Source organism: Cryptomeria japonica, chromosome 1 (assembly GCF_030272615.1).
Source record: "Cryptomeria japonica chromosome 1, Sugi_1.0, whole genome shotgun sequence".
NCBI lineage: Eukaryota > Viridiplantae > Streptophyta > Pinopsida > Cupressales > Cupressaceae > Cryptomeria > Cryptomeria japonica.
The window spans coordinates 108,633,059-108,645,897 of NC_081405.1; the positions used below are offsets into that span (position 1 = coordinate 108,633,059).

At 34.8% G+C, this 12,839-nt stretch overlaps 1 pseudogene; it reads left to right on the top strand.

Annotated features, from left to right (window-relative positions):
- Nucleotides 1–8,487: 8,487 nt before the first annotated feature.
- Nucleotides 8,488–9,137, top strand: LOC131026798 (germin-like protein 1-1; annotated as a pseudogene).
- Nucleotides 9,138–12,839: the final 3,702 nt, after the last annotated feature.

A 12,839-nucleotide genomic window follows, 5' to 3' on the forward strand; every position in this document is an offset into this window, starting at 1 on the left:
CTATGGCTCCGAGTGATAAGGGTGATAGCAGTCAACAACCATTTGGGAAGTTTAAACCGAACAGAGATTCCATCAAATTCAATGAAAACATCATCAACAACAATGTGAATGCAGCATCAGGTGTGCCTCCTATTTCTAAATTTTTCAGAAAAGAAAGAAAGTATACTCCTTTGAATGAATCATTGCATGATATTATGAATAAGTTATTGGGACAAAATGTGCTTACTCTTCCTCCTGTAAGACAAATTGATCCTGCAAAGATTACTTCGCCTTATTTTGATCATAAAGCTTTTTGTCATTTTCATCGTCAGCCTGGTCATGATACTGAAAAATGCTTTTCTTTAAAGGGTAAAATTCAGGATTTGATTGATAATAATACTATTTCTGTTTCTGGAGTGAATGATAAAGGCAACACATCTGTAGCTCCTCCTAACCAAAATCTTCAGATTTTTACTGATCCGTTACCTTCTCATACCTCTCATACCTCTAATGTGATTGAGGCTAATGATTCCTCTTTCTCATCTGATGGTCTTGTGTCTATGACTCCGAATGTGATTAACTTTGTAGAGCAGCAAGAAATCCCTAAAGAACCTTCCATCACATTTGATTCTAGTGAAACCATTAGGGCACTTGATGGTCCTTTATACATAGTTGCAAAAGTCAAGAATACACCTTGCCGTGGAGTGCTTATTGATCCTTCGTGCATGGTTAATGTTATTACTAAAGAATTTCTTTTTACTTTGCAATTGAATCAAGTGATCTATGACAAAACAGATGTGATTGTGAAACTATTTGATGCATTTTCTTCTCCTGCAATTGGTTCTATTACATTGCCTATTGAGGTCCATAATAAATCTCATGATGTGAACTTTGCTATTATTCCTTCTTTCGAACAATTTCGTGTGAAGCTTGGCTATCCTTGGCTATCTTCCATGAAAGCTATTGCTTCTCCTATTCATAAGTGTTTAAAATTTTCCCATAATGGTGAAGTTGTTACTGTCAATCATAGTCTCTTTAAACCAGCCGAAAGAACCTCTAGTGTTCCTATTGATTACTTTTGGCCCAAACAATTCCAATCTCTTCCTCCGCGAAGTGATCATCTTTTTAAATCTTATCAAAAGTGGAAAACAGATATGATCCTATCTCTAAGTGAACCTAGAACACCTAAACTTGACATTCCTATCATTCTTGAGAAGGAAATTCTTCCTTTGAAAGACAAAACTAATGTCTTTCCCCAAGAAGATTCCCAACCCGTCCCCATGGATGTGACTATGTCTATGCCTAATAAATCTTCTAAAAGTAGACCTATACCTCCTCGTCATGATGGACTTGGTCTTCTTCCTAAACCAAAAATTCTTCCCTTATATGGAGCAGTTCCTCCTCCTGCCTTCTACAGAGAGAAGAGACCTTCTTCTTCTCCTATTATCCAGCCTAAGAGACCACAACCTAAACATCCAAGTGATAAGGATGAGAACATTCCTCCTCCTCTATCTTCTACACTTCCTACTAAGACTAGACGTAATCGTTCTGCACGGGAACGCCGACGAAAGCGTCGTCTTAGGGCTCAAGCAGCTGCTTCTCAAACTTTACAATCTCCAAAAACACCTTCAACAAGCATTATTCCATTTTCTCCTCAGCCAGATATTGAGCCTAAATCTCCTAAACATAAGATGCATGATGGTCTTGATCCTGTGCGAGTTAAAGATCCTATTTTTATAAATCTTGATGATGATATAGATGAAAATGTTATGCATGATGAAAATGTTACTCCTCTTGATTCTGATAGTGAATATGAACTTGTTGATGTTGATAACCATTTATCTAATGAATTTTCTAAAGCACTTATCCTAGCTCCTAGACAAGAACAATGTGGCTTGGAACATGAACATAGCCCTTGTTTGGATCTTGTGATAGCTCCATCTGCTGTGTTGGATGTTCCTCCTCTAGCGTGTTCCCTGCCTTCCCGAAATATTGATCAGCAAGATCGGGGGGTAGATGACGTGCTAGACTAGTTACATTAGCATGGCAGATTCTCTCCCCCTCCCTTTTGTTACTTCTTCTATATGTTATTCTCATTCTTCTATTTGTCGTCCTTAGTGTTGTCTACTTGAGGACGATGCAAAGCATTGAGATCTCTTTGGTCTCTCTCATGTTGACTCAAAAGACACACGTGTTCCCTTCTTCTAGGTGACCTTCCTTGATTGGGGAATGAAGAACAATTATGCATACATCCATATGATATATACATGACTTATCATACAGCATACTGACCTCGAGGAAAGCGAAGTTACCTTGTGCTTTGTGTTTTGTGTCTATTATCCTTGGGTTTATCTCACACTTGGGGGCTAAATCTTTGCGATAACGTGCTCCTTTTCCTTTCTCATTTCTTATGTGTATCACTACGTTAAAACAATCACCCCCGTTGAGGCGTGTGCGATCGCTTTAACGTAGGGGGGCATACACCCTGTCTATCCTTTCAAAGATACTTGAAAATTTCTTGGCAAACTTAGCTTTGTCTTGAAGATTTTTGGTATTTCTTTTGCATGACTCATAGTGAGGGAACCTTACTACTGACAGTCATGGTTCTCCCTCGTGATCTTCCCTTTTACTTTGTCAATCGAAGTCGTAAGATCCTTAGTCCACTGGGGGCTTGGTGTATCTTGCCTCCTTGACGTGGTGAAAGTCTTTCAACGTTGTTTCCTTGTACTTTACCGAAAGTATGAGCATACATACTCTCGCTAAAGTGGGGGCTAAATGTAGCGTCGTAAAATTGCGACACTTGCAATTTCGACTGCATTTCGGTCTTCACCATGGCGACGCAACACGCAACCTGAATGGAGACCCCAAAACTCGCTCACGACACCAAAAACTGCATTTTTCATGCACCCTGGCCTGAACCTCCTTGCACCCTGCTGCCCCGGGAGGTGGGACCAGAGCGCCCAGCGCCCTGGTCCCTCAGGACCAGGGTGCCCAGCGCCCTGGTCCCTGGGTCCTATTTTGGGCCTGGTTTCCTAAGTGGTATCAGGTCTTTTCGTTTGCAATTTGGAAAATTACATTCCCTGGTCGGCCTAAGGTCGGGAAAATCAGTCTATCAGCCCTAATTGACAAGTATATAAACTACATTTTTCTCTCTCATTGAGAGATGAAGAGGATATGTGCAAAAGCGTGGAAACTATACTCAAACATTCAAGCATTCAAGCATTCAAGCATTCAAGCAATTGATCATTTCAAGTCTCCATTCAAGGCTAAGTGTTGCATTCAAGTCAAGGATTCAACCATTGAAGAGGAGATCACTTATTACATGTTACATACTACAACATACAACATCTAAACCTTCGCACATAAGGATACCAACATCCTTAGAACAAGGTATTAGTACTTGTTTGTCATTACAGTCATTTACATTTACAGCACTTGCTCATTTCTTGGTTAATTCCAAAATCGGGGTTTGACCTAAAGGCAAACCCCTAATCCCTAACCCCCCAATCGTCTTCGCTTTTCTGTGTGTAGGTTGCAGGTACGCGGCTGAGATTGAAGATCTGGAATCCTTGTGCAGAGACGAACCGATCCCACTTCGTTTCGCGGATTTTTCGGAGGACCGTGGCGCCGGGCGCCATCGTCCCGACAACTTTTTCTCAAATTTACAGGACAGCGCCGTATCGACATTCTACTGCTAATTCCAGGTCCGCAGCTTCATCCTATAATCTAAACTCAGTTTATAAGTGAATCTTTATGACTTTCTATGCATCCTTAGCTTAATTTCCTTAATCAACATTCTTTACAAAAGAGGGTAGCCTTGCTTTCCTAACCCTTGAAATTCATTTAGCATCCAATCTTACATTGTGTGGGATTGAATCTTATGAGTTTCAACCCCTCTTTTGAATGTAAAGTCTCTCCCCTAAGTGAAAACCCATCGAATCCTAGCGAACCTCCCTTCTCTCTCCTCGGAGTTAGAAGAGGGGAGACCAACTAGGGTTCGACCGCGATTTTCCGCTTTACAAGAATATTATCAACTCTATGGTCATACTGTCTATCCTCGCAAGGAAGTAGAGACCTTTATTTATAATAAAACTTATAACAAACTTTCAACTAATCAACCCACGTTCCAAAGTAATAGGTGGGCGGGATTTATTACATTAAAAGACTTAGTTAGCACAAAAATATAGAACAAACAACTATCCTACTACTGAGGAAATATAGCACAATCTCCTTTTCTAGATTTATGCTTCATTAAGAACAATCATGAATGCTCCACTAATTATTTTGTTGAGGAAGCGGTCAATTGCTAATGGACTCCTTCAATGGTGCTCCACTTTGACTGGGTTTTCATCCAATAGCATGATGATGGGTCTCCTTAACCATTAGCTTAGTCATCCTCTCATTATGGCTGGTCTTGCATTATGGTGTTAATGTGCACAAAAGCATGTGTATCCATTGATGCTAAATTAAAATAAATTAAACCATATTTTAAGATTAATTCAGATAATTTGCATAGTTTGATTGGATAAAGATCACCAATTAACAACCTTGGGTCAAGGATAAATCAGATCTAATAATACCAAAAAGGCATCAACCAGGGAAGTTCTATGACCCAAATATTATCCAAACATATGACCAAAGCAAAAAATTTTATGAAAAAATGTGACAAAATGGAGCCATTATTTTGGCTCATCACTAATGATGAAACCTTTTGGTAATTTTTGTTTTTCTCTAGAATCATGTTTAAAATAGTCATTCTCAAGACCATTACTCTGAAAGGAACCATTTCTTGAAAATCGAAAAAGGGGATTTTAGGTATAAATAGTGATGCATAGCCAACAAGAAAACCTAGTTTTCTAGACCTATACCCACAATCTAGGCCACAACTACCCTTGTAACGAACAACCACTTAGTCCCATAGACCCCTCAGAGCCTCTAAGGACACTACTAGAGCCTTTTTATGATGTTCAAAACTTCATACACACGATTTGTGTGACAAGATCCACATGATCGCTTCCTAGACCCAATCCTTCATAGGCTAGGGTATCCCCCTTGTGCATGGAATGACTACAGAATGGAATGGAGTGGACCAAAATGTTTCACCATGCTTAGAATACTCCAAATCAACCAATTTTGACAACCCCTTAGGCTTGTTGCCTTGATTGTTTACCACTATCTATGGAGGAGACCTAATTGAATTACATCGACCTAATGAGTATTTCCACCTTAAATTTCCAACTTGCCAAAGGACCCTACAAAAAATTTAGTGTTCTAAGTACCCTTTTTGAAGTTCTCTAAGATTTCAAAGTTGCAGACTCCAACTCCTCCTCTTGATGGCTAAACCCCAACTGGGCTAATTAGGTCTGGTTGACAAAGCAAGGGCCTTCAAATGGATTGAATAGAACAAGGCAAAGGTTTCTAAAGTTCTTCCACACCCTAGGAGAACCAAATTCACCTTTAGTTTTGATTGATCCACTCCAAGAATTCAATTACATAACAATTCATCCTTCTTCTCAACCCGATCACATAGAGATGCCCGGCTAATACATTCAAAATCTTTGACCTCCCAACACTTTCCTGCAAAATGATTTTTAAATCACATAATACATGTCCTCTACTTGTTTTTCCCCCAAGTCTATGAATTTCCCATTGTGTAAAATCAAGTTAGAGGCATTTGAAGTCCAAACCCTAGTAATGGAGAGGGTTTCGGACCCGATACAAGTAATTTGGCTATAAAATGCACCTAACTCCACCAAATTTGTTGAAACCAAGTTCAATATGATCCTACTTCATTGGTTTGTGCATCCATGACCAAATTTAACTGCTACTAGTCTTATAGACTAGATGGAAATGAGAATAATGTGAGAATTTACAGGAAAATGCAGAGTTTCTTATTGCTTCAATCACCAAAAATCAACAACTTAAAATGTCTTCGATCCATAGGGCTTTATAGATGTCTAAACTAACTCCCCCAAATGATTTTTGAATGTTCATGACCATTGGAAGGGGTAGTTGGCTGAAAACAACAAGTTGTAGTTAGTTGTCAAAATCAAGCAATATTTGACAACTTGATAATTTTAATCATTTGCATCCCAAACATGACCTATAGGTTCTTTATAATCCAAAATCATCCTAAGAACTCAAAACATCAATGCCTAATCGATTACTGATCCTTTGACTAATTTTGACTATGTAGGCTTATGAATGCCAGACATGTCAATGGTCATACAATTGGGTCTTTATTACAAGCAAAAGTGGTCCATAGGACCCTAACACATTTAAGACACCTAGTTACATAGTTTAGACTCATGGGATTCCATGAGTGTTACATTTGTCTTCAAGGTGCTCTAGCACCAAATAGGTAGGAGATAGAAAGAAAGAGAGACGGAGGAGAATTTTGGAAAGACAGACTTTGTGTTGTTTTCTAAAAGACAAATATGATGTGGTTTATGTTTTGGTTTTGTTGAATAGTTTATCTAATAGATCAGACTTTATGGTACTTTGAATAAATTGTATTATTCTTATGTGAATGCTTCCTATTTAGTTTCTGTATTTCAAAATATTAAATATTTGTTCTCCCTCTACTATTCATTGTGGTATAATGTTTATCTTTGAACGATATTATGCAACATGAACTAAGTTAGTTTTTGGTTGAGCAAATTCTTTGTCATTTGTACAATTTTTTCCGTTGCTTAAAGTTTTTATGATAAGAATTTTGCCTTTCCTACTTTCTGGTTAAATGCATTCCCCAAAAACCCTAAAATCATATCATAACAGGGAGCTTTAGCTCTAAAATTCAGGGGAAAGTTGTAGAGGTAATTGCAACTTATCCAATTGTTGATTAATAGTTTTTTCTCTTGTCTGGGCATAGAGTCATATTGTTAAAGGGAACAAAATTTGTTAACCAACAAGTTGTTCTGATAATCCAATCACAATTAGCTTTAAATTGTTGATATGATGTAGGCGAGAGGGTTACCTAAGATTTATGAAAATCATAAGATAACATTTTTCTACCTCTTCCTCTATGTCATACTATCTCTTCCTCTCAATATATTTATATCTTCCATCTCTATCTATCCATCTCTCTTCTCTTTTTTAATCTATCCCTCTCCTTCTCTCCATATCCCTCTCCTCCATCTCCATCTCTTTCTTTCACTCTATCTCTTCATCTCTATATATTTATATCTTTTATCTTTATCTATCCATCTCTCCTTCTCTTTCTTTATCTATCCCTCTCCTCCATCTCCATCTCTTTCTTTCACTCTATGTTTTCCTCTCAATATATTTATATCTTCCATCTCTCTCTATCCATCTCTCTTTCTCTTTCTATATCCATCCCTCTCCTTCTCTCCGTATCCCTCTCCTCCATCTCCATCTCTTTCTTTTGACTCTATTTCTTCCTCTCAATATATTTATATCTTTCATCTCCATCTATCCATCTCTCTTTCTCTTTCTTTATCTATCTCTCTCCTTCTCTCCATATCCCTCTCCTCCATCTCCATCTCTTTCTTTCACTCTATTTCTTCCTCTCTATATATTTATATCTTTCATCTCTATATATCCATCTCTCTTTCCCTTTCTTTATCTATCCCTCTCCTTATCTCCATATCCCTCTCCTCCATTTCTATCTCTATCTCTATCTTGCTTTTGACTCTACCTAAAAAATCAAGGTGGAAACAATCTTCTCTTTCCATATCCATCCTTCTATATCTCTATCTCTATCTCTATCTCTATGTTCATCCTTCACTCTAATTAAGGTGAAAGAAATCCCTAAATAATAATATTTACAGCATTTAATTTCTATAATTAATATCAGCAAATTGTTATTTATTAGTTTCTTTTAGAAATATTCATATTCATAATTCCATTAATTGCTGTAAACGGCAAAGTCGTCACCGTATTGAATTTTATTTCAGGGTGAGACAAAGAATTGGAAAGCTCAGAAAATTCGCTGGATATTTAGCGTAGACTCGCTTAGCTTTGAACTTTTCTTATGCCTATGAACTTTATCTTACGCGCTTTTCGTTGGCTCTGGCATCGTTTTGTCCACCAAATGACTCAGTCAAGATCATCCGCAGTCGGCTGCTAACATATGATAACTCATAAATTGCCAAAAAGTGGCGCAAATTTTGAAACAAGTAAACTGCAGATCCATTCCATAGAGATTGGAGCGCATTCCATAAGGCTTGGAGTGCATGTACATCGTCCGTAAAATTCCTTAACCTAAAATTTAGGCTAGATTACCTAGCATACAAAGCTTAGAACTATAGAAATATCATCATTCTCTTCGCTGGCCAATTGTATTTTCTTATGTTTTAATTAGACAAGGAACTATTCTTTAAGTTCCAGATAGCGCCAACTTTGAATGAGAGGAAAAACGAGCACGAAATTTCAAAATTGACTTAAGAAATTCCTCATTTGTTTGTGCATGGATATCTATATATAGCAGCATTGGAGGACAGAAGCTCAATATTGTTGTAGTTCACTCTCTGCTTATTCAAAATTACAATGGCATATTTTTGGGTTTCTCTACTTTTGGTTTTACTAGTGCCCATAGTAAGTGCAGATCCAGATGCATTGCAGGATTTCTGCGTAGCAAACACTTCCTCTTCCACAGTTTTTATGAATGGGTTGCCTTGTATCAATCCCAGCAAAGCTTCTGCAAAGCACTTTACTACATCCATTTTGAGCACCCAAGGAAATACATCAGGAAATCCATTTGGTGGGAGTGTGATTGCCACAACAACACAAGTTCTCCCTGGCATAAACACACTGGGCATAATAATGGCCCGCGCAGATTTGGCAGTGGGAGCAGTGCTTCCTCCTCACTCACACCCACGAGCTACTGAAATGATCTTCGTTTTGAGGGGCAACTCACAGTTGGGTTTGTGGACACAACCAACAAGCTTTTCTCTACAGTCATAAAAAAAGGAGATGTTTTTGTGTTTCCCAAGGGCCTCGTACACGTTGTTCAGAACGTGGGATATAGTCCTGCCTCTGTTATAGCAGCTCTTAACAGTCAAGCTCCTGGTAACTCTGTCATTCCCTTGGTCACTTTTGCTTCCAAGCCGGCAATTCCCAGCTATGTTTTAGCCAAGTCATTCCAGATCAATGTTACAGAGGCTGAGACAATCAGAAAGAAGCTTGGTGCTAGCTGAGTAATTGATTGATTTAGTATTACGACATTCTGCCTTCCATGGATTTCATTGTTGATGGTTGATTACTAATTACTGGTTGTTGTCTTCAATAATATCTGTTGATCTGCCAATTATCTGTTTTATGTATGCACTGCCTTTTGATTTGTTTTGTTTTTTAAGATTGAATTGTTTTTAAAGAAGCAAATTGTATAATCTACCAGCTTTTCGACTTGTTATGTGCACTCACAGCAGTGCATTCCTTTTATAAAAATTTTGGTGCGAAATAAATGTTTTTTCGACGGTTCTTTTATTTTGAGCATCTACCCATAGAAACTTGTGTATATTTTATCAATTGCTTAGATTATTTTTATTATTTAGTTATTTTGGTTACAACTATAAATTTTATGGGATCTTAAAAGCAAAAATTGAAGACAATATAAAATGAAGATTTAATTGTATGAGAGGTATTGAAAAATGAAGACAATAAGTAAGATTGGCACACTATCTTGATGACATTTGATATATATATATAGAGATTAATGTGATATATAGTACAATGGATATTGTGTTGTAGTCATAGTTTTTAAAAAGGTTTCAAAATCAGATTTGTGTGATAAGATGGTAAGGGTTAAATCTTATAAAAATTAATTGATAAATTGATGGTAAATAAGAATAAAAGTACAGATTTATTAGAAATGATCGATATAATCTAATACACTGGTATATGAATCAAATAGTTTCTATGAATCAAATAGTTTCTATTATGTTCCCATCTTGTAGCACCAAAAAAAAGTTTATTAAATGAAAGAAGAATCTAAATTCATTCATAGATACTTGTTGGTTGTAAATTATATTGTAGGTAAAAACATAACTATGTAATCTTACAATAAAAAAATTATAATTTTTACATATAATTAGAATTTTTTAGTTGGTGTACAAGAGAAGGGCAAAGTAGGCATAAATTCTAGCTTGTCTTGATTTAAGATATATTAAATTCATGTTGAAATTCTCATGTTTTGTATTTAATTCGTAATAAAATGTGAATTTTGCATGTTAGGTTTGTTGGGTTGTATTTGTTATTCTTTTATTTATAGAAAATCTAGAATATTAATTAGTAACCAAACCAAAAATAAATTTAACTTTCCTCTCATTTAATAAAATTAATTGTAATATCTATATCAAAAAAATAGAAAAAAGGTTCTCACTTGTTTACTGGTTATTTTATGTGCCATTAAAATGAAACCCAATATTGAGGACTCACATAAGGAATATAAAGCCTAGTAAACTCAATCACTCTGCTAACTTCATTTAAAAAAATTAATATCATAAAAGAAAAAATAGAAAATAAAAGTGAGACTAAGCTAAGTAAATGAGTCAACTAGTTAATAAGTCATTTATATATGGGGAACATAAGTTTTATTAATATTTTTGGAAATATTCAACCTTCTTCTTAAAGATTTTAAAGGAACACTCAAATAATTAAATTCTTTTGAAATCATATAGTCAACTTGTCATCTAGAAATAACATGCGATAAATTTGATAAAAATTGTCTCTAATGAAAGAGATTAAAATAAGCAAAAGATCATACAAAATTGAGCAAATTCGACCAAGTAAATAAGATGGAGAAGGAGAGTAAATATGTTTAGAGTGATTGGGTTGAACCAGAAGTCAAACCCAACACTTAATGAGTGGTGCCGAGTTGCCTCCCACTAAACTAGCATGAGGTGTCGAAACTAAGTTGACACCTCTGTAATCAACTCCTAAATGATCTTGACAACTTGCATGAACATGTGTCAAGTAGATATGGATGACTAAAGTAGGCTTAAGTAAGCCTAAGTGTCAATAAATACAATAAAAACACTAACACCCCCATTTAAGAATAACTTAGGAGGACAAGAAGAGAAATACCTATGGTGGTAGTAAAAATATCATGATGGAGGACACAAACTGAAAAGGGAAAAGATATACCAATGAAACCCAATGGTGTAAGAAAGGGAATAGTAATAATAAAATTAAGATACTAACAAAAAAAAAAGTTGAGATGTGTTGATACATAGAAGATTACCAAAATAAAAGAAAAATTAATTTTTTTTCGAAGAATTAATCTCAAGTAAACCAATAAAATGTATATAAATAAAAGTAAATAAAGTTTGGCTAAAATAGGTTGAGATAGAGACATTATATTCTAACAAATAAATGTTAAACTATAGAATTAAATATAAATGGGTGGAATAAATGGATTAACAATCAAACAATAATACCAAATGAATTTAAGACACTAGAATTTTTCCAATACCAAACCTATAATGAATGCCTCTCTTTTAGTGAGTTGCTTGGAATTCAATGATGGATTTCTATTGTTCAAGTGAATAAGTAGTGGCTAAAAAACTATACTTATGCTAATTTTTGTCTTGGCTATTTCTAGTATTATTGTTTTCAACTTTGCATGATATATGATTTTTTACTCTAATATATTTGGATAATTTATGATTATCATTATGTGACAAGGTGTTATTATTTAGATTAGTCTTCTAAATATGAACAATGCTAAACATAATAAGAATAAATGATTGTTTGACTCTTATAATAATTATAAAAAATAATTGTTTGATTTTTATAATAATTAGAATGAATGCATTGAATTTCTCTAAAATGTGTGGCTAGTAATTGTTTACTATAATGAATGATTGTTTGACTCTAAAGATAATTATAATGAGTGCATTGAATGTCTTTAACTATTAACACATTGTATCAGTCACATCAATTGTGTTTGGTAAGCTCAAGGTGGACGGATGAGTGGAGAAAATTAGATAATTTTGAAAAAAATTTAAACTAGAAAGCAACGAGTTGACAATAGTGGTGATGCCTTGAATACCATTTTTTTTCTACAATGAAATAACAATCATTTTTTCAAATTGCAAAAGACTAACTAAAGATGAAAATACAAATAGCTATAATAAAATTTTTTTATAAAAAACATATAATAAATAGAATAAGATCATATAAATACATATAAAACTTCACACAGGTATACTACTTACATTATTTATTTATTTTTTTGGCGAGAGAGCCCGCGAAGACTTTATATTTAGTGACAAAGTAAAAGCGCGTTTCAAAAAGGCTTTATATGGTTTAAGTAGATCTAAAGCAAATCTATCAAGCTGGCCAGGTCGGACTCTAACTAACAATTATAATTAAATATACTTTGCCGTCCATTGCATTAAATCAGTTAATAGATATATTTGTAGTTATCGTTATTGATGATTTAAAATATTTCCTTCTATAGTTGAATTTTTTCATCTAAGCATTTCAAATTCATCTGTTGCTGTCTAGTATGTGGAATAAATATTTTATTGTATACATTTGATAAATTTATTCTAATTAAATAGAATAGGTTTTTGACTATATATATTTTTCATTGGAAATATATTATAAAATTAGAAGACAATGGGATGGTGTTTCATACACATGTTAAATATGTTTCTAGAAGTATATTTTGATGTTGTGAGCATATGACTTGATTTTTAAGAGTTGTTAAGTATAAAGTAAATTATAATAATCAATTATTATTTTACTTGTATATTTGGTGGATTTTCAATTTGTTTTTTATTAGAAACAACACGAAACGAAGAAGTAGTCATCCAAAAACCAATTAGGTTGGTCTTGTAAGACCCAACAATAAAGAAACTACAAAGACTAAGTCACTGACATATAGAATTTAT